A 20,460-nucleotide genomic window follows, 5' to 3' on the forward strand; every position below is an offset into this window, starting at 1 on the left:
AAATATATATATATATATTATAAATATATATTATAAATATATATATATATTATAAATATATATTATACATATATATATATATATTATAAATATATATTATAAATATATATATATATATTATAAATATATATTATAAATATATATATATATATTATAAATATATATTATAAATATATATATATATATATTATAAATATATATTATATATATATATATTATAAATATATATTATAAATATATATATATATATTATAAATATATATTATAAATATATATATATATATTATAAATATATATTATAAATATATATATATATATATTATAAATATATATATATATATATATATTATAAATATATATATATATATATATATATATATATATTTTATATATATCCGCTCACAGAGTGCTACAGTAACCGGGACGAACAGTTGCTCTATAATATTTTACGATTCATTAAATTAGTTTAAACTGAACTTGGTCATATTATTTGGGCTAATCTAATTACTTCTCTCATTTTGCGTTGTAGTCTCACAGAGTTTCGTCTAATGTAACCTCTGACCTTCTTCAGCTATAGAACTTGGGAATCCGTACGTAATTTCGAACGTAACCAATAAATTGGTCGATATTGCTAACAGCCATCAGTCATGATCGGGTAGAAGTCTTAGATAATTGGCAGTTATATTTTAGTTGAACCTTCAACCTCCAGAAAAGTGTCACTTAGAACTGAATTTTACTTGGTGGAAATTCCTTGCAAGAAATTGGAAAAGTAATTGGAGATATCCAAACAATAAAAATTACCAATATCATCTCAAACATTCAGAAATAAAATTGTTTTATTTATTTTTTTAATCTTCAATACATACAAACACATTAAAAGACATCAAAGCTATATATATATATATATATATATATATATATATATATATATATATATATATATATATATATATATACCTTGTTCTTGTTTTTATTGCGAACGTTTTTTTTTGTTATAAACGTCTTCATTGTTCCTCTCTTCCTAACACAATATGACGAACTTAGATACCGGCATGAATGAAAAAAAAAAATAAATAAAACGAACCTTTTATTAAAGTCATGAGGTTATACAGTTCACACGTGTATTTTTTTTATTGGTTGCCGAGTTCCACACTAGAAATGTCCAGTGCTTATAAATGGAAATTAACGATTTTTTAAAATATAGCCAAGTAATATTTTACATCATTATTATTTACCAAATTCAACACATATAACAATGGAAATAATTTTTATTTTAATTTTATTATATAATTTTTATTATAATTCTTTTCTAAAAATATTTTTTTATAGAAGTACTGGATATTAATTAAGTTAAAGAATAACGTATTTTATACAGGATTTTTGAAGTAAAGGAGGTTTTCATTAAAGACTTGGTGCTTCTAGTTCGGGCAGACTGAGGATACTGGTTTCCTAATCTAAAATTCACTAAACATTTTTGTTATTGTTTTTACTTTCCCTTTGAAAAAGCGAATCATATTGTGTAAAATAAAAAAAGTAAATAAAACAAATTTTTTCTGCAAAACAACCACCACAATAAATAAATATTTGACGATATAAAAACCATAAAATATGAAAACTTTTTCAAAGTCGGTATTTAATAACCCGTAATGGGTTGATACGCCGTAATACAATACAGCACAGTCAAACGAAGCACGTTGAACAAATATTTGGAGACATAGAAAAGTTTTAATAAATTATTGGAGTTTGCATATAATAACTAGAAAAGGGTTGATATGCCGTAAAACAAAATAACCAAACCAAACCAAACACCATGAACACATTACTTAAAGCATAAACTCTTACGAAAATGATCGGATTCAGCATTAAATGACCAGCAAATCGTTGATATGTTTTTCAAAAAAAACAACCAAACCAAACACCGTGAATGTATATTTGAAGATACAAATAAAGTAACGCGTAGAAACTTTTCCAAAATTTTTAGATTTGACATTAAACAAGCCGCGCATGCGTGCCCCCCTCTGGTACTGCCTGTGAGATGACGCCACAAAAATAGTGAAGAAATGATGAATGTCAGAAGTGTGAAGGGCCAATGTTGCCTTCGCATTTTCGCCAAGTTTTAGAAAACTCTAATGGATGGGGCAAAAGTTATGAGGTACAAAAAGTAATTTTTTGCAATTTTGGGGCATTTGTGACCCCTTTTGAGTTCCTTTTGAGAACGCCGAATCCCAGTGAAAATGGACAAACGGTGCAGTTTCACGCCTTCAGACATGTATATTTAAATTCGGCACCATGGAAAACCACTATATACACATACATACCAGGTTTTTGAATAATATGAAAAAAAAGAGCTCCTAAAAGGCATAATTTTTTAGCCCTAAAAGTCCCAGGGTCACTCATACTGAATTTATATTAAGAACAATGGTCTCCATATTTTGACTAATTTTCAGGAAAATCTAATGGATGGATCAAACGCTATGGGGCAAAAAGTGTCATTTTTTATGCTATTTTGGGGCATTTTGATCAAACGCTATGGGGCAAATTTTGGCTATTTTGGGGCATTTTTGACCTCATTTGGGCCCCTGGGAACGCCGAACCCCAGTGTAAATGGATAACGGTGCAGTTTCAGGCCTTAACCCATGTATATTTGAGTTGGACACAGTGAAAAAACACTATATAGTCAGACATATTAAGTTTTTGGGGAGAAATATGAAAAAAAAGAGCCACAAAAAGGGGCGTTTTAACACCAAAATCCCCGGGGACGCGAACCAGAATTTTGCCAGGGTCACCCATACTGGTTTTATTTTAAGAACGATGGGCTCCACATTTTGACCAAGTTTCAGAAAAATCTAATGGATTGATAAAAAAAATTATGGGGCAAAACGCGTCATTTTTGTTACCATTCTGGAGCATTTTTGACCTCTTTTGAGCCCCTGGAGATGCAACGGGAATTTTCGCAAATAATATTTTTTTTTTTACTGTGCAATCTATTTAATGAAATACAATTTGTCGCAAAATGTCAGGAAAACTAACGAACAGTTATCTGGCATCGTCCGGAATAACGAACGCACAGACAGGCGCACGGACGCCAATTAAAACATATGTCCCTCTCTGATAAATCGGAAGACCAATAACCCGAAAACGGTTGATAAAAAAAAAAAAAAAAAAAAAAAAAAAACCAATTAAACAACAATTTACGGCCATTCTAACATATGTACTACATATATAAGGCAAGATATATACAAATATAAGGCAGAAAATGAGTGATACTATTAAATCTTATAGTCGGGGGTTTCCTTTCTTCCTTCGTGTATCTAACATCAAATAGAATTTCCACAAACAATAATTTATTTGCACGAATTGTCCATCTCTTGGACATATTACGGAACTAAATCTATTAAAATTAAAACATTCACTAATTTTGGTAGAATCAATACTCTTATGGATTTGGATTTTCCATATGTATTGATATTCATATTAAAAACCTTTTTTTTCTATTTATTTAAAAAGAGCAAATACAACTTCGTTATATATGGGTCGGAAAATTGCATTCATCGGCAAAAAGATCTAGCTAATTTGCATATTATTTTAAACATTCATTTTAATTAATTTGCTATTAGATGTTTTCCGTTTTCTGATGGGATGATCATCCTTAGTTAACTATTGCGTGTAATAATATTCATTCAGATATTCTACATGATTTATACTCGCGTAATATTTGCGTAAAAATATAGTAAACTCAAACCTTTTTCTATATATATATATATATATATATATATATATATATATATATATATATATATATTTATGTATGCGTATATATATTTGTTTTTAAAAATTTAGCTCCCAAACTCCTCTGTGAGTTCTTGGTTTACAAACATGACACTTAATATATAGGGTATTAGAACCCATGTGGAACTTTATATTTGTGTTTTATCCGGTAAAAATTGGTGCAAAATTGTAGAAATAAAAGAAATGGAATTTTCTATTTGAATGTTGAACGACGGCATTAATAGCTATTACGTTATGCATGCGTAACGTAATAGCTATTGATTAATGTTTTAATTTAAAGGATTTCAGCAAACATACCTTCATAGCTCACAAATTAACGTCAAAGGAAAAAGTGAATCGTAGGGCTAAACGTTTATGTTTCGATTCCTGGTGGTGGCACCCGAGTAATTTTTTAAAAACTTTTAAAATCGTTACTATATATTGGGTCCAATATAATCTATAATGTAAATCTCATCTGTTTTTTTAAAATGTATGTATGTTTGTATGTCTGCCTAAAATTTTCGACAGAGGTGACGGATGTTCCACAGACAGGTATCATTTTGAAACCCGACCCTTCGGATGACAGATATCGAAAAATTGGCTTAAAACATTAATTCCTTCACCCTCAACTGGACATTTTTCTACAGGGAGGGGTCGCTTTTTTCCCGATATTTTCGGAAGCTATTCCCTCTTTTCGATTGACTAACCTTAATTTAAACATTCGCCAGTTCCCTTTTGGCAATGAGCCCAGCAGCAAAGACGTCACGTTTTTTTTCACGTTCTTTTCCTCCTTCGCGGTACGGGTTTGAGCCTGCCTGTCTACTACCAGGTTTTTTTTTTTCGTTTTTGCCCAACACACACCTCCAAACACCCGGCCAACTTCTGGCACCCAGGCTAGTAAAATAATAAATACAAAATCTGCATTAATCAAAATATCATATTTAAGCATATTTTACGACCGGCCAATGCCAGGAGGCCTGCTAGTTTAAAAATAAAGACGCCATTTTCATAAAAAAAAGCAAAAAAAAAAAAAAAACCCAAAAAAAACAAAAACAAACAAACAAACAAAAACAAAAACAAAAACGAAAAAACAAAACAAAATACTGAGTATTTCTAGTATTATTAACATTCTGAAGCGGGTTATACGGGTTCCTCTACTAAGGGAGATGACGACGTTAGTTTTTATGCAATTCTTGTAGGAAGATATCGCCGTTATCCTACATATAGCGTCTGGTATTACTAAATGGTTACCCATCTGGTACTGGCCAGGATCCACATTGCTTAACTTCAGTAACATAACGAGTATCGGCGTGTCAACGTGATTGTGCTATATCACGTTCAACGTTGAACAATGTCAAGTGCTTTTATATACAAGTTTTTAAATTAAAAACAAAAGAAAATTCACTTTTTTTTTTACTCAAGTCGAGAAAAATTTATTAAAGTAAAACAATTCAGTGATTTTGGTAGATTTTTCATATAAACACGTCTTGTCCCAGAAATAAACCCCCAAAACTAAAAGAACTGGCGAGTATTTTACTATTAAAATGTAATAATGTTAAATGCTGTTATACTCATTTCAGAGAAGTATCGATATATCTACTAAAATAAAACAATTCAATGATTTTTTGTATAATTTTAAAATGAACACTCCTTCGGCATCTTCTATAATATAAATATCACCTGTCTGTTTAAGTGTCTGTTTAAATGTATGTATGTATGTATGTATGTATGTATGTATGTATGTATGTATGTCTGCCTAAAACTTTCGACAGAAGCGACGGATTTTCACGAGATCAGTATCGTTTTGAAGCTCGACCCTTCCGACGACAAGTATTAGAAAATTTGGCTAAAAACATAAATTCCTTCACTCTCAACTTGGATTTTTTCTACAGGGAGGTGTAGCAAAAAACGTTACTTCATGACAATTTAGCCAAACACGCATGCGCAAGAAACGTTCTTTCTTGAATTAGTTTAAATATATAAAAAAACGACCTAATTTAGCTCACGCGATCATAGACCAGTCGTTAAATTAGAAGTGTCGTCATCTAAAGATTGCTCGTTTGATATAACACACACACACACACACACACATACACACACACACCACACACAACACACACACACACACACATATATATATTTCTTGTTTTTTAAATTTTAATATTGAAACAGGATTATTTATGCTATTGTTTCGTTCATCTTTTTTTTTTTACTTTTCCATCATGTTCGCTGTTTTTTTTGTTTTTGTTTTTCCGATTTTTAAAGACGTTTAAACATCGTTCGCTTATTCTTTATTTTTCATTTTCTTTTGATTTAACCTCCCCCCACACACACTTCCAAACTCCCGGGCAACGCCGGGTACCCCCGCTAGTTAAAAATAAGTGAGTATTTTTCCGTACTAATTAACAGGAGTCCTAAAAAATTGCATAAAAGAAAAATCACTATTTCTCTTACTGAAATATCGAAAGACTTATTCAGATAAAACAATTCGATGATTGCTCGAATTTTAAAATAAAGGTAACTTTGGGAAAGTCGTGTGAGTTTTCTACAAGAATATAAGTTGGAGGAAACAATTGCGTCGCTGTCTAGAGTTACATTTGAGGGCGAAACGTAGTTTATTTTCTTTCTTCTTAAGAAGTAATTACTTGGGACTTATCTTTTCGCCGGTAATAGAAAGAAGCTGCTTTCCTATTTAGAAAACTATTTCCCCGGAGAAAGCTTTTTGCAATGGACAGCGAAGAACAAGAGGACAGCATTAGGTTTCGCCACGTGTTCCGTTCCCATTATTCTTCACGCGGCCGGAGAAACTGATCAATCAAGTTCTTCTTCTTTTTATCGCACTCACAGTTGGTGTGTGTCGTGAGAAATAAATGTAAGTGTAACCGAAGGGGACACCATTTTATGATCCGATCCAAACACCTTGGATATCTTTTATTGTCACTCAAATGTTCAGCATGAACGCAATGATGTCGCAGTGGTTGAAGTCGATACCGACGCTGACCGACGACTCAGTAAACCCGTTCAAGTCCCGTTGTCTTATACGCTAGGAATTTTGAAATTTTTTTACGTGATCAGTTCTGTGAGGTACCGGTTTCTATAAAGGTTAATAAGGACCCCCCCCCCAAAAAAAAACATACCAAAAGAAAAAAAATGACAGTCTATTCCTTAAAAACAGTAATTATTTTTACCAGCTTGTTAATACACTTAAAAATAAAATAAAATAAAAACTGACGATTTAGCGAACCTGTTCAAGTCATGTTCCTTACGCTTGGAATATCGGAAACCTTCACATGATACCGTCTGTGAGATACCGGATTCTATTGAGGTTATACAGGGAACGGGGATATAAATGAAAAATTTCAAAGTCTATTCCAGCAAAACATAATTAATTATTATTAACAGCTTGTTAAGACAATAATAAAAAAAAAAACAAGCAAAAAAAAAAGTGACGATTCGGCAAACCCGTTCGTCATGTTTCTTACGCTATCGGAAACTTTTCGTTCTCAGTTCTTAATCCTTGAACAAAAATGAAACATGTCCTCTGTTATCTCTTTTCTTTTAAATAATTCTCAGTGAGGATTAACACCTCCTGCATAGGTAAGATAATCCTTTTCTTCCTGCCAGGCCTTTGTAGCGATTGTGGAAAACGCTATCTCGTTTGCAAAAAAAAAAAAAAAAAAAAAAAAAAGTAAATAAATAAATAAAATAAAATAAAATAAATAAATAAAATAAAATGTTTAAAAAATTAGACAAAATCGCTATAATTTCATAAAAAGAAACCTTCGTTTTTTAGTAGGACATAATTTGAATATTTTGTGGTTTGCTTTGTGCCTAATGTTTGCAATATCATGATTTTCTATTCATCCTCCAATGAATCAAACGTTTGTGGAAAATGGATACGCATCTTCTATAATATGCCGGAAAAAATTTCTCCAATCATCGGTCTATCATGGAATTCAGCGAGTAAACTTAAGATACTATCAACCGAACGTATTCTCGAACCTTTCACCTGTTTGAATTGATAGATAGAAGTAATTAAACAATTTAATAAAATGTCAGCTTAGAATTATTTATACGTTTTTTATGATTGGCAAATAAATGTAAGCTTAATAACTTATTCGTAGGGCTATGACAACAGACTATTCTTTTCATTGTTTTGGCTCTAGAGTATATATCCGACACAGTTAGACACAGTTTTTAAAGAGAATCACATCACTCTATATAAAAGCATATAATATATCAACGGATACACACTCGAGAGTCAAAACAATGAAAAGAATATGCTGTTGTTCTAGCCCTATTTATCAGTACCATCAGTTAGAACTGTTATGTAATTTTGAATTTAAAAGATTAAAATCAGGTTTTAGAAATAAACTTCATATAAGACTGTTTCTAGTCGGGATTTAAGACAACCTGATAACCATATACCCCCTTACAAAATTAAAATTATCTATAATATACAGTCATACATATTTGTAAGTAAATATCAGTTGAATCAAACCATACGCAAACGATCAGATTAGCATAATAAAACACAGCTGCTATCTATGCTTTCTCTAAATATATGCTAGTTGTTGAAATATTTTTTGTACGATTAAGTGTGTATGTTTATAAAAATGGAAAGTTCTATTTATAGACAGGAGTGATAGAACTGATTAATAAAATAGACCTGCGGTCTGCTAATAACTATCCAGAAACCATAAAACATAATAAATATTTAAAAATTTTGGTGCTAATGCAGAGAGTGATCGTATTTCTACGTTTAATTAAAGTTTTATGATATGTTTTTTTTTTAATTCAATTGTAAGGTTACAGAATAGGTACAAAACACCTTCCCCGCCCCATGTTAAGAATGGCTTTTTAAATAATCACGTTATTATTTCAGCACAGATCACTCTATGAATGAGTGCCACCATTTCAGCACATACTTTCTCGTCGTTATACGAGAAGAAACTTTGCTCTTCATCTCAGGACTTCTTCGGATTGGCTACCTATCTGAAATGTATTCTTCGTCTGCAAGCTTTTACAATTTAAATCTTCTCTGAATTGATACTGCCATTTTGTTTGGAACATTTCTCTTCTCTTCGCTTCTAAAACTGTTGTTGCAAAGAAAAAAAGAGTACAAAAAACCTCAGCTCAATGCAGCAGCGTCGTCCGCCGGTACTTTCCGTAGACTCGTTCACGTCTGTACCATCTGCTCCAGTGGCCTGTTTTATTAAAAGAGAGAGTCCTCCAAATTTGCATATTCGCATATGTGTGCGAGAGCACACGAGATTCTGCGAGACTGCATTGTTATATACGGTCGCAGGCGCCATGTTAGACCCTTTTCAGCATCATGGCGTTGCGTCGGTAAAGCGCACACCGAGGTCGTTTAAGAGGTAAGCCTGTGTTGTCATAAATTTCGCCACGAAAACTAAAATGTGTTACAACTCAAAAGGTTATGAACCCGGCGTACGACTTTAATGGATTGAAATCAAAATTCGCATTGTGGCAGATGAAATCTCCGCGTTATTTACGAATTCCTAAACTACACAAAGTAATTCAGACACAACTTTGAAATCGAAACAACACGCAGAAACGATTACAAAACATATTGTAAGGGCCGAAACAACGGCAAATTCATTTAAAATCTCTGGTAAAATAATTAGCGACAGTTTATCGATTTCTATGATTCTTGAGGGGTTGCTAGGTGACTTTAAGCCGCTTACAACTGTGATAATCCAAAAAGAAAAACTCATTGCTTTTATTAAATTCATAGTAGCACTAAGAAGTAATGAATAAATCGAAAAGATGATAAAGGAAAATAAAGAAACGACAAATATCATGAAATTAAAAATGCCTACAAAAAACCCCAACAAAATCAAATTACACTTTACCCCCAATAAAAACCACACATTTTTAAAGGACAAATTTCTCCTAAGGAATAGACGAATCTTATTTGCTATAATTGTGGGCGACTGAACCACAACAGTTTTCAATGTAGAGACAAAAAATTCAAAGGTGATTTCATCAAAAATGTGAAGATCCCCACTAGTCACCACTGAAACTTCAATAAACAGTAACAGCTTTCTTGTCGATTGTGAGGCCACATCACATGAAATCACAAAGGCGTCTGATTTTATCGATTTCGATTTTAGTTTTAACCCCCAGATCCATTTTCTATAAGGAATAATAAAGGTGAACTTTGTTTCTGTATTGTGTAAAAACGTTCTTTTAATTCCTGCATTTAAATAAAATATATTTTCTGTGCGAGCTGCCATTAAACAATGTAAGAATTGGTGTACTTAAATGGAACTGAATTCGATATTAAAGAAAATAGATTATATTATTTAAAAAGTGTAGTCCCATCCAAAATGGCTTCCATCATTTGGAAACTTGGCATAACATTTTAGGACACTGCAATATTCCAGACATCAAAAAGTTGCCGAATGTAGTTGACCGACAGAATGAAAATGATACTGAAAAACTTCACAAATTGCGACGTTTATACTCAAGAAAAATGGCGAAATTCCAAAAACAATTCCAGACAAAACGGTCACCAAAACCCTTTCGTTGATTCATTGTGACTTGAACGATTCCGTGAAAAAAGTTCATGTATGCAATTGGATTTTGTATAAATGATTCTGTTTTAATAATAATCTATTTCTTAAAGAACTAATCTGATGAAGTGACGTCGACGCCAATAAAAATATTAATAATGATGACAACGATGATGCTGATTCTGATTCGTCGTTACCCACAAAGAAATAGAGAATGACCAAATGTGTTGATGGTCGGGTATTTCGAAAATTATTAAGTCGGCTATTGCTATTCCATGGAAAATATACGAAAAAAGCTTCATTAATGCAATTAATTCAGAAAACTGTCAACAATGGAAAGGTCTATGAAAACTGTTAACGCTTAAACAGAAAATATAACGTATACAATAGTACCGTTATCAAAGGATAAAAATGCAATTTATTCCCGATGGTTTTTGCAAAAAAGACTACAGCGTTAGGCATTGAACAGTAAAAAGCAAGATTTATTGCTAAAGGATTTTCTCAAATTTATAGCAGAGAATATTTTTCAATTTTTTCGCCGACCACAAACATAATCAGAATTTTATTGCAATGACGAAATGTGACTCGATATTAAGAACGGATTAAATAAGAAACTCAAAACGGTCGATCCTGGTTAGCATACAATGTACTCATGAAAAAAGAATTATTAAGATTAATCGACCAAGACACATTGACAAAATCCTGTTAAAGTTTGGAATTAAAGATAAAAAATAACGCGCGAAAATGATCTAAAAAAGAATACGGACCCGGAATCTGAAGCAATTGATGATAAACTATATGGAAAGTTCATAGGGAGTTTTATATATTAAATGAAGGCCACAAGGCGCGACATATGTTACACAGTAACAAAACTATACTAGAAATCAGAATTACCTAATAAATAGTAATAGATATTTTAGAATTTCAGCAGACACATTTTCATCTTAACACGAGAAAGAACATTGCTCTTTCTCTCAAGACCTTATACTGATTGACTACCTGCCAGAAAGGTTACTCTGCGTTTACAAGCTTTTAAAATTCAAAGCTTCTCTGGATTGATACTGCTATTTTGGTTTGGAACATTTCTATTATGTTCTCCTCGCTTCTGAAAGTAAACTTACAAGTCAGAACTCGTTATCATGTTTTCATATGGTAGAATTTTAAAATTTTAAAAACAGGTTTTTGACCTGAAAAAATAAGAGCTTATAAAACTGCAGTTGAAGCGTGTTCTAGTGTGTAGCAATCTGTTTGCATGGATTAAGCGTTCTGTTTATTTCATTTATTCGTTATATTGTTTTAATCTTTTGGAGTGTTTTTCTTACAAAGATTGTAACCTTTGGTTTTCTTCGTGTTACTTGTTGAAATCTGGAATCTTTGTGTTGAACTCGGAATCTCTACGGAATTTCTAACGGAGAAAGTAGAATCTTATATCGGTTAAAAGTTGTAAGAACAAGAAACAAAACTGTGAGAAAGCTAGTCGGAACAATTCGAATAATACAAATTTTCTGTCATCGCAAAAGTTCCGAAACAAAATACAACTTTTATCATACATATATATTGTTACGATACGACTCTCAACGATTCCAATTTGGAATTTATTGTCTGGGTGTTTGGAGGTGTGTGTCGAGCAAAAAAAAAAAAGCAGTAGTAGGCAGGCAGGCTCGAACCCGTACTTTGAAGGAGGAAAATAACGTTAAAAACGTGACGTATTTGCTATTGCGTCCATCGCCAAACCGGAAGTGACGAATGTTTAAATTAAGGCTAGACAATTGAAAAGAGGGGAGGATTTTCGAACATATTTGCGAAAAAAGCGACTGATCCTTGTAGTATAGTACCCAGTTGAGGATGAAGGAATTAATGTTCTTGGTCAAGTTTTCGATATTTATCGCCCGAAAGGGTCGATCTTCAAAATGATACTTATCTCGTGAAAATCCGTCACCTCTCTCTAAAACTTTAGACATACATACATACATACATACATACATAGATACAGACAGACAGACAGACAGACAGAAAGACAGACAGACATACATACAGAGAGACAGACAAACAGACATGTGAGATTTATATCATAGAAGATTACGTATTGTGTTAATAAAAGAAAAATGTAATATTTCTCTTTTAAATAAAACATAATGCAATGTTACAACGGGTCAAAATAAAGCAGAGCAAAAGAAGGAAGTTCACAAGTTAACTAACACCTCTCTTTTCTCTTTATATATATAAGATAATATATAATCATATAGTACTTATCTTTTAGAAAAGGGTATAATGCAAAGGCGATGAAAGATCGATAGGCACAAAGTATCCACGAAAAGTTATCGTCCAATTTCACGCTTTCCGAACTGATAACAGTTCCTTGATATTCGCGTTAACATATGCGTTCCCTGATTTGCGGTAAGCATAACTCTTTGAGGTATCTTCCCTTTTTCTGCTGCGTCGATAAATATATGCATGCATGTTGGCCTTTTATCTCCAAATTAAGTTAATTAGAGCTCCTGGCGATTTTAACGATTTCTTTACCACGGGCCCTAACATCTTGCGTCAGCCCATCTTGACAACTGATTTCAGAATAAATCTTCTTTTAATATTTTCTCCACAATTTGTGCCGTTTTTTTGCGCCAATTGTTTCAATTTATTTGCTTTCTTTCGCTCTTTATCTCGAGATGCGAAGAACGAATATATGGGAAGGGTAAAGGGATGACGAAATGTGTGGCGTGACGAGGTATGGAGGAAGGGTTTGTTAACGTCATTTCAGTGTCATAGATTCGTTGCTTTTCTATTTTCACTGACCGAATAAAAATCTAATCAAGGAAAGGGGATCTTTGTTATCACGCATTTTAACTGACTCAAGTAACGGTATCACCACTTTATTGCACGTAACAATATATATATAAATATATATATATATTTTTAAACAGTAATCTATGTACACGTATGTTTCGGGGCCCTCCCCCTCTTTAGCGTAGCTTGACTGTTGTAAAGACTCGAACCCCAGACCTTATTTATTTCAGTCCAGCGTCTTAATCCATCACGCTAGTATTCCATATACAATTTGCTGCTTAGTTTTTATCGTTTATCTATTTACGTAGTTTTGTTGTGATTTTTAGAACGATATTAAGGCTATCGTCTCCACCTTGAAGATCAGGTGTTTTCTTAGAAAGTCGCCCTCGTCTTATTTGGACATATTTATTTATTATTATTTAAAAACAGTAATCTACGTACACACGTATTTAGGGGCACTACCCCTCTTCAGCGTAGCTTGACTGTTGTTAGGGCTCGAACGCCGGACCTTATGCATTTCAGTCCAGCGTTTTAATCCATCACGCTATGATGCCATAGACAATTAACTGTTTAGCTTTTATCGCTTATCTATTTACGCAGGGCCCCGAAACATGCGTGTACGTAGATTACTGTTTTAAAAAAATAATGAAGTAATAAATACGTTAAAAAAAGCGGGCGACTTTCTAAGAAAACACCGAATCTCCAAGGTGGAGACGATAAGCTTATTATCGTTTAAAAAAATCAACAACAAAACTACTAGCTTCAAATCCACTGTCGACAACATTGACGTTCTTTAGCACGTTATGTCCAACTGGCGCACTTGTGAAAACACTGCTCTATTCAGATACGCTTATGTATTAGACATAGCAGCATACCTCCAACCCGCGGGGGACCTTTGTGGCCTTAGGGCTAAGATCAAAGTGTAGTGTCTGTTCTGGCAGATGCTGCAATCAAAAATCATTGCCCTTGTAGCAATCTTTTGGTCCATGTAGGGGCAACCCTATATACCAAATGGTCTTCCCATTTTCTACCTCTCATGAGCTGGTCCCCTTTTCCCTTCCCCTACCCCCTCTCTCCACATTAAAAAACGGCCTTGTGCCTAATTTGCTCAGTGGGGAAGCAAATAAATGCAGCCTATATATTAGACATAGTACCTGTGTATAAAATCATTCGAACGTCCCAAACGATGGTAGCGAGTCGAAAGCAAACAGAATATATTAAGAAACCAGAAACAGTAGACTGTACACTATTCATCTCAATCAAAATAAATATTTCTACCTTCGCATGCTGTTTGTAAAGGTTCTTGGTGTAATGTCTTTCCAGTAATTTAAAATTATCAATGGCGTTACACATGCCACTTTTCGGAGTAAATGTTAAATATTATTGGAAAATAATGAACACCAGATTGTATGCGTTACTGATGCGTGTAACAATTCACATCTAATTCACATTCGTCCAGTGTTTGCAGTCTTATTGGCCACTTGATCTCTTTCATCTCCAAGAGAGTTATAGAGAAAATATGAATAACACATGGCTGAAGATATTTTTCCTCAAAAACTAAATGAAAGGTCAAATATCTATCTGACTTCTACAGCAGAAATCTATGATGAAGCATTGATAATGATTGAAAAATTGTGCTTAGAAATCGCAAATCAATTAAAAATGACATCACCGATTCGATTTACTTCTACTTTGGATGTAAAATTGCTTCGTTAGTTGAGAGAACGAGCTATTCTAGTAGTCAAGAACAAAAACACCCACGAACTTTATATCATAGGGTTTTATATTGAAAATGAGGTAGTCGCATGCAAGTCCAAATGCAAAATTTCAGCTATGGGACAGGGATTGGAGCTTAGTTGAAAAAGTGGGGCCTATTAGATTGAAAACTCTTTGTTGGAACCTATCCAAGAGGGGGAGGTTAGTGGTGGATGCATCAGCCCAGATATGGCAACAATACTCCATGCATGGGCAAATGGTGGCTTTGTAGAGGTACAGGATACTTTCAGGTGTAAGTAGTCTTCTAGCATGATAGAGGGAACCAACCTTCTTTGTAAAAGCCTTCGTAATGTCCTCAATATATTTGTTCTAGTTCATATTGCCTACAAATATTAGGCCGAGGAGTTTTAGGGGAGAATTCTCAGGTCGGGTGTTATTTATCATGGATATTGGCGGTTAGAGAGGTATTGTAATTATTAAAGGAGAGCAGCTTAGTCTTACTAGCATTAAATGTTATCATCCATTTGCGGTCCTATTCCATTACGGTTTGGAGGTTATTTTCTAGAGATTCTGCTTCTCATTGTCTTAGAAATAATAATGGTCCAAAGATCAACCCCTGAGGCACACCCGTATTTATGTTATGCTGCTTGGATGTACGTTCATCGATGACAACTTGAATGGTCCTATTATCTAAGAAGGATCTTATTATATTTAGTATACGTCCAGTTATACTGTACGATTTAATTTTCATTAGCAGCCCTTTGTGCCAGACTTTGTAAAAAGCCTTGGATATATCAAGGGCTGTGCATGGTATATGCGTTCAGAAATGATTGTTAAAATATCTGCAGTAGAACGACATGACCTAAATCCATACTGTTTGTCAGAGAGAAGATTTGTTTTTGCGAGTAAAATATATATATGGTGTGTGTGTGTGTGTATGCACAGAAACGTATGTTAATATGCGCGTATTTATCTTATCAAGTGAACTTACATCTATGTATGTGTGCGTGCGCGCGTATTTTGTCAGATTAACATAGAATTTCATTTTATGAAGCCCTTTAGACATTTTGAATGGGAAAACAACGCTTTTTACAAGGCAAGAAAATAAAATAAGAAAGTGTTTCCGCGAAGGCGAAGATACGTACCACGCAACTCGGTAACATTTCAAAATGTCTGTGAAGATAATGCAAATAACAAAGACGGATCGGACAGCTGCAACGCAGGAAGTTCCCTACAGCAGCGCTGTCACATTGAGCCATGACACTGTCCAAGCACCGCTATGGCGACAAAAGCCGATACGAGGATTGAGATGACAGTCTTGGGAAGTGCTTAGCAAGGAAAACGGCCAACTGACATGGAACTAATAGATTTCTTTTTTCAATAGAGTGCGCGCATTTATTTCCGTGTAGAAATGTCTCAATTCTATTGTCATGGCAGCTTCCAAAGTTTATATTCTTATTAGGCCGTCTTATTGCTAACAGCATTGTCTTTTGGGGTTTTTGCTTTTGGAATTTTCATATTAGAATTTCGTAAATAGTATATATATATATATATATATATATATATATATATATATATATATATATATATATATATATATATATATAACATACCCCGGATACAGTATTTTCAGTTTACGATGTGGAATAAAATGTTTTTCCGGCTCCTGGTTACGGTATTTGCCCCGCCTTACGGTGTTATTCATAATGTTATTTGATTATATACATGTGTATTATATACTGTACTGTATTTTGTAAATAGTTTTTCATATGTACTCTATAAAATTTTGTTTAGGCTCCGCCGTATGCCAATTTCATATTACGATCCCAACCCCGGAATCGATTAATGCCGTATCTCGGCGTTCTACTGTATATATTTGTGTATAATTTACTTGAAACAGAATGAATTAAAAGGTTTATATATATATATGTCTGTTTTCATATAAATTTTAAAACAATCTAAGCTCAACGAATGTCTTTTGATTGGGTTCCAGAGCAAATATAGTGCAATGTAATAATTATTTTGATATTTGAAAAGCAATAAATAACCAACTGAAAAAAACTTGATATTTGGCACTTGGATAATTATATATATATATATATATATGTATATATTAAATATATATATATATATATATATATATATATATATATATATATTAAATATATTTCTTAAAAATAGACACTTGTTTATTTACAAAATGTAGTGTTACAATTTTGGCTTCAAACGTATTCAATACGTACTTTATTTTTCAAATTTCAGCCAACGCTTCTAACGGATATAAAAAATAAACAATAAATAATAACAACAACAACAACAAAACAACAACAACAATAATAATAATAATAATAATAATAATAATAATAATAATAATAATAATAATAAAGGCTTTTGTCATATATTATTATAGTTATAATAATATATGACAAAAGCCTTTATTTTACATTTCAAGATGTTTGTTATCTTACCGTTTATTCTTTTAATTAAGTTGGCATCCACAATTCTTGACAACACCTGTTTTGTCGCGCAACAAAAACCACTTATCAATTTTAAAAAAGAAAATAAATGCGCATAATAAATCCAAAAGTTGTGAGAGAAGTTACATTTACCTTTCTTTTCATTATATTACGCCACTTTTGAATTTTCAAGTAAAGTAACCAACTTTAAATTCCGGTATTAATAAATTGTATTCATTTTGATATAAATTACTAAAATATCATATTTAATATTTTATTAACATATCATTCATAATTAGTTTCTCTCTCTATCACTCTCTCTCTCTCTCTCTCTTTCTCTCTCTCTCTCTCTCTGTTTATATACATATCTATAAAATATGTATTTATATTTATTTTTATACGAAACACTTACTTAATCTCTCGGTTTTTAATTGTTTCTTTGTAGATTATACCTAAATTTTGCAAACTTATGAATTTTACTTTATTACATATATAAATATTTTTATTAAATTTATATCTATTTTAATCGGAATTCTTTTATTGCCATGTAGTTAGTTTTAATGAACCACTTTGAACATTAATTTATGATATTTTTTTAATTTTATTTCCCATCATTTGTTTATGATCCGTTCAAACGCGAGAATTTAAAGTAAGTTATTTCCCTTTATTCGACCTCATTGAGAGATTATATGGATTATTTTTATTTTATTTTTTTTACACCGTGGTCACCACTTATCAAGGCCCGGAAGCCACTCAGGGATAAGGGTTATTGCAAGTACATTACGTTAGTGTGGAGATTTGATGAAGTGTTTACTAAAGGGGGCGGTTCATTAGGAATTTGTTAACGTTGGACTTGAACACATCCAAGTTGTAGTCAGGTGGGAAGCAGACAGGCGGAACAGAGTTCCACAGGCGTGCAGTTCTAAGAAAGAAGCTTTGTTCATGGAATCCACGTTTTGATTTAGGCACAAATAAAGAGTGGGGCAAATTTTTCACAGTGGATTCAGCTAGACGGGTGTTTTTCGTGAAAGATTGACGAGGGGGGAACAGAGATTGGAGTTCAGACGAGCACCTGCCATGGAAATAACGATAAAACAAGCACCTGCCATGGAAATAACGATAAAACAAGGATAGGCTCGTCTCTTCTGTGGGAGAGAGGTTACAGGGTAGAGAAAAGGGCATCCCTCACTAAGCCACGAAGTCTATTTTGTACCCTGTCAAGGCAGGATAAGCTGTTTTTAGCAACTCCTGCTCAGATATGGCAGCAGTATTCCATCCTGTGACGTACTTGGCTTTTATATAGATATAGAATTGCATCAGTAGTGAGATATCTTCTGGAACTGTATTAATAAATTATGTTAGTATCTTATAAAATTGGTTTATTTCATTTATATTATGTATTTATTTATTCAATTTGTATTTTATTGATTATATTATTTAGTTAAATTTTAATATTTAAACCATTTCAATATAAATCAATCTATACTCATATGAGTTTAATCTATTAACTAGCGAGGGTATCCGGCGTTTCCCGGGTGTGTTGCGGTGGTGTAGTAAGGGTGTGACTAAAAAGCGGCTCGGTGGTGTATGTGTGTGTGTGGGGGGGGGAACAACAGATGTTGCGTGCGTCGAATTTAAGCATAGTCAATCGAACGTACGATGATTCAAATGCTTTGAGCATTTATTTGCTTCCCCACGAAAGAAAATTAGACACAAGGTGTTTTTTTTAATGTAGGGAAAAATCAGGCCCCGATCCCTAAAAAAAAGGGAGCCCTCTGACAGAATAGTAAATTGGCTCAGTATAAAGGGTTTCCCTTACATTGACCGAGGATTAATTAGTGAAGCATCAAAAATGCCGACTTGAAGGCCAAACTCCCCGCTTTTTCGAACAGTTTCGCTTTATACGAAAAAGCCAAACACCCGAGATGGCGCCCGGTGTGAATTTTGTTTAACTCGCTCAAAAAAAAAAAAAAAAAAAAAAAAAAAATTAAATAAATAAAAAATAAAAGATAGAGACGATGGCGTTTACGAATCTGATATATTACGACTTGGGAAGTGTCCGAAACGTAATCTAACCGACGCAAAACTCCGATGCAAAAAAGTCTTTCGCGAAATACACATATGCTCGCGCCTATTTTGCCTTTTATATATTAGATGTTCTGACATATAATTTTTAAATCAATGATTACCTGGTATGTATGTTACATTTTTTTCCATAATCATATGCCCTCTAATCTAATTTATTGAATTCAAATATACTCCATTTATTAATATTATTGTATTCTTAATATATTAAAATTTTATCCAATACTTTATTTATTTTAATTTTTTTCCTGAAAGTATACCGTGATAACTAGGTATTCAATATCCATTAAGTTATATTTTTGTATTAGGATTATTAAGTCAGACAAAAATTTATGCAAATATGTCAAAGTGTTTAATGAAACAGTAGAATTACAGTGGATCCGATCTTTCAGTTATAAATCTGCGTAGAAGAAACTTAACAAACTAACTTTGCAGAAAACACTAAATCAGTTTTTATTTTCAAATTAGTTTTACCAGTAAATTCGAACGGGACTATTGGAAAAATTTGAAGCGTTCGTTAAGAAAGCAAAAAAACAAAAAACAAAACAAAAAACAAAAAGAAACAAGAATCTATTTGAGTTGCATTGGATAAGCAGTTTAAAACTCTGCCAACACATTTACTAGAAAATATGTAAGTTAAAAGTCCAAGAAACAAAACCGTACCATACGAAATCTTTTCGAAATCAAGCTGTCTATGAAAAACAACCAAAGACTTGTCAAATGAATTGCCTACAGCAAATCAAACAAGATCTTGGAAAAAAAAATGACGCATGTAATTAACACATTAGCACATCAAGAAATAACACAGCTATGACGAAAACAAACTGTGAACAGTAAATAAAAGGGCCATAAACAAAGTTGCATAAAAAGTAGTTATGTTTAAACGCAAACAAACAGAGGTTGAATGAAAAAAGCAAAAAACAACCAAATGCAATGATAGTTCGACTATACCAGCGTCTACCATTTCAGTTTCTTAGTATACACATAAAATACCAAATTAACTGAATTTACGCAACGGAATTGAAATGTCATTCAGAAAATAATGGATTATATCACAAAACAAAAAAACAAAAACAAAAGAAAAAACAAACAAAAAATACGCAGGCCTTAAA

The sequence above is a fragment of the Euprymna scolopes genome, chromosome 17 (genome assembly GCF_053919585.1).
Source record: "Euprymna scolopes isolate OS-2025 chromosome 17, ASM5391958v1, whole genome shotgun sequence".
NCBI classification, from domain to species: domain Eukaryota; kingdom Metazoa; phylum Mollusca; class Cephalopoda; order Sepiida; family Sepiolidae; genus Euprymna; species Euprymna scolopes.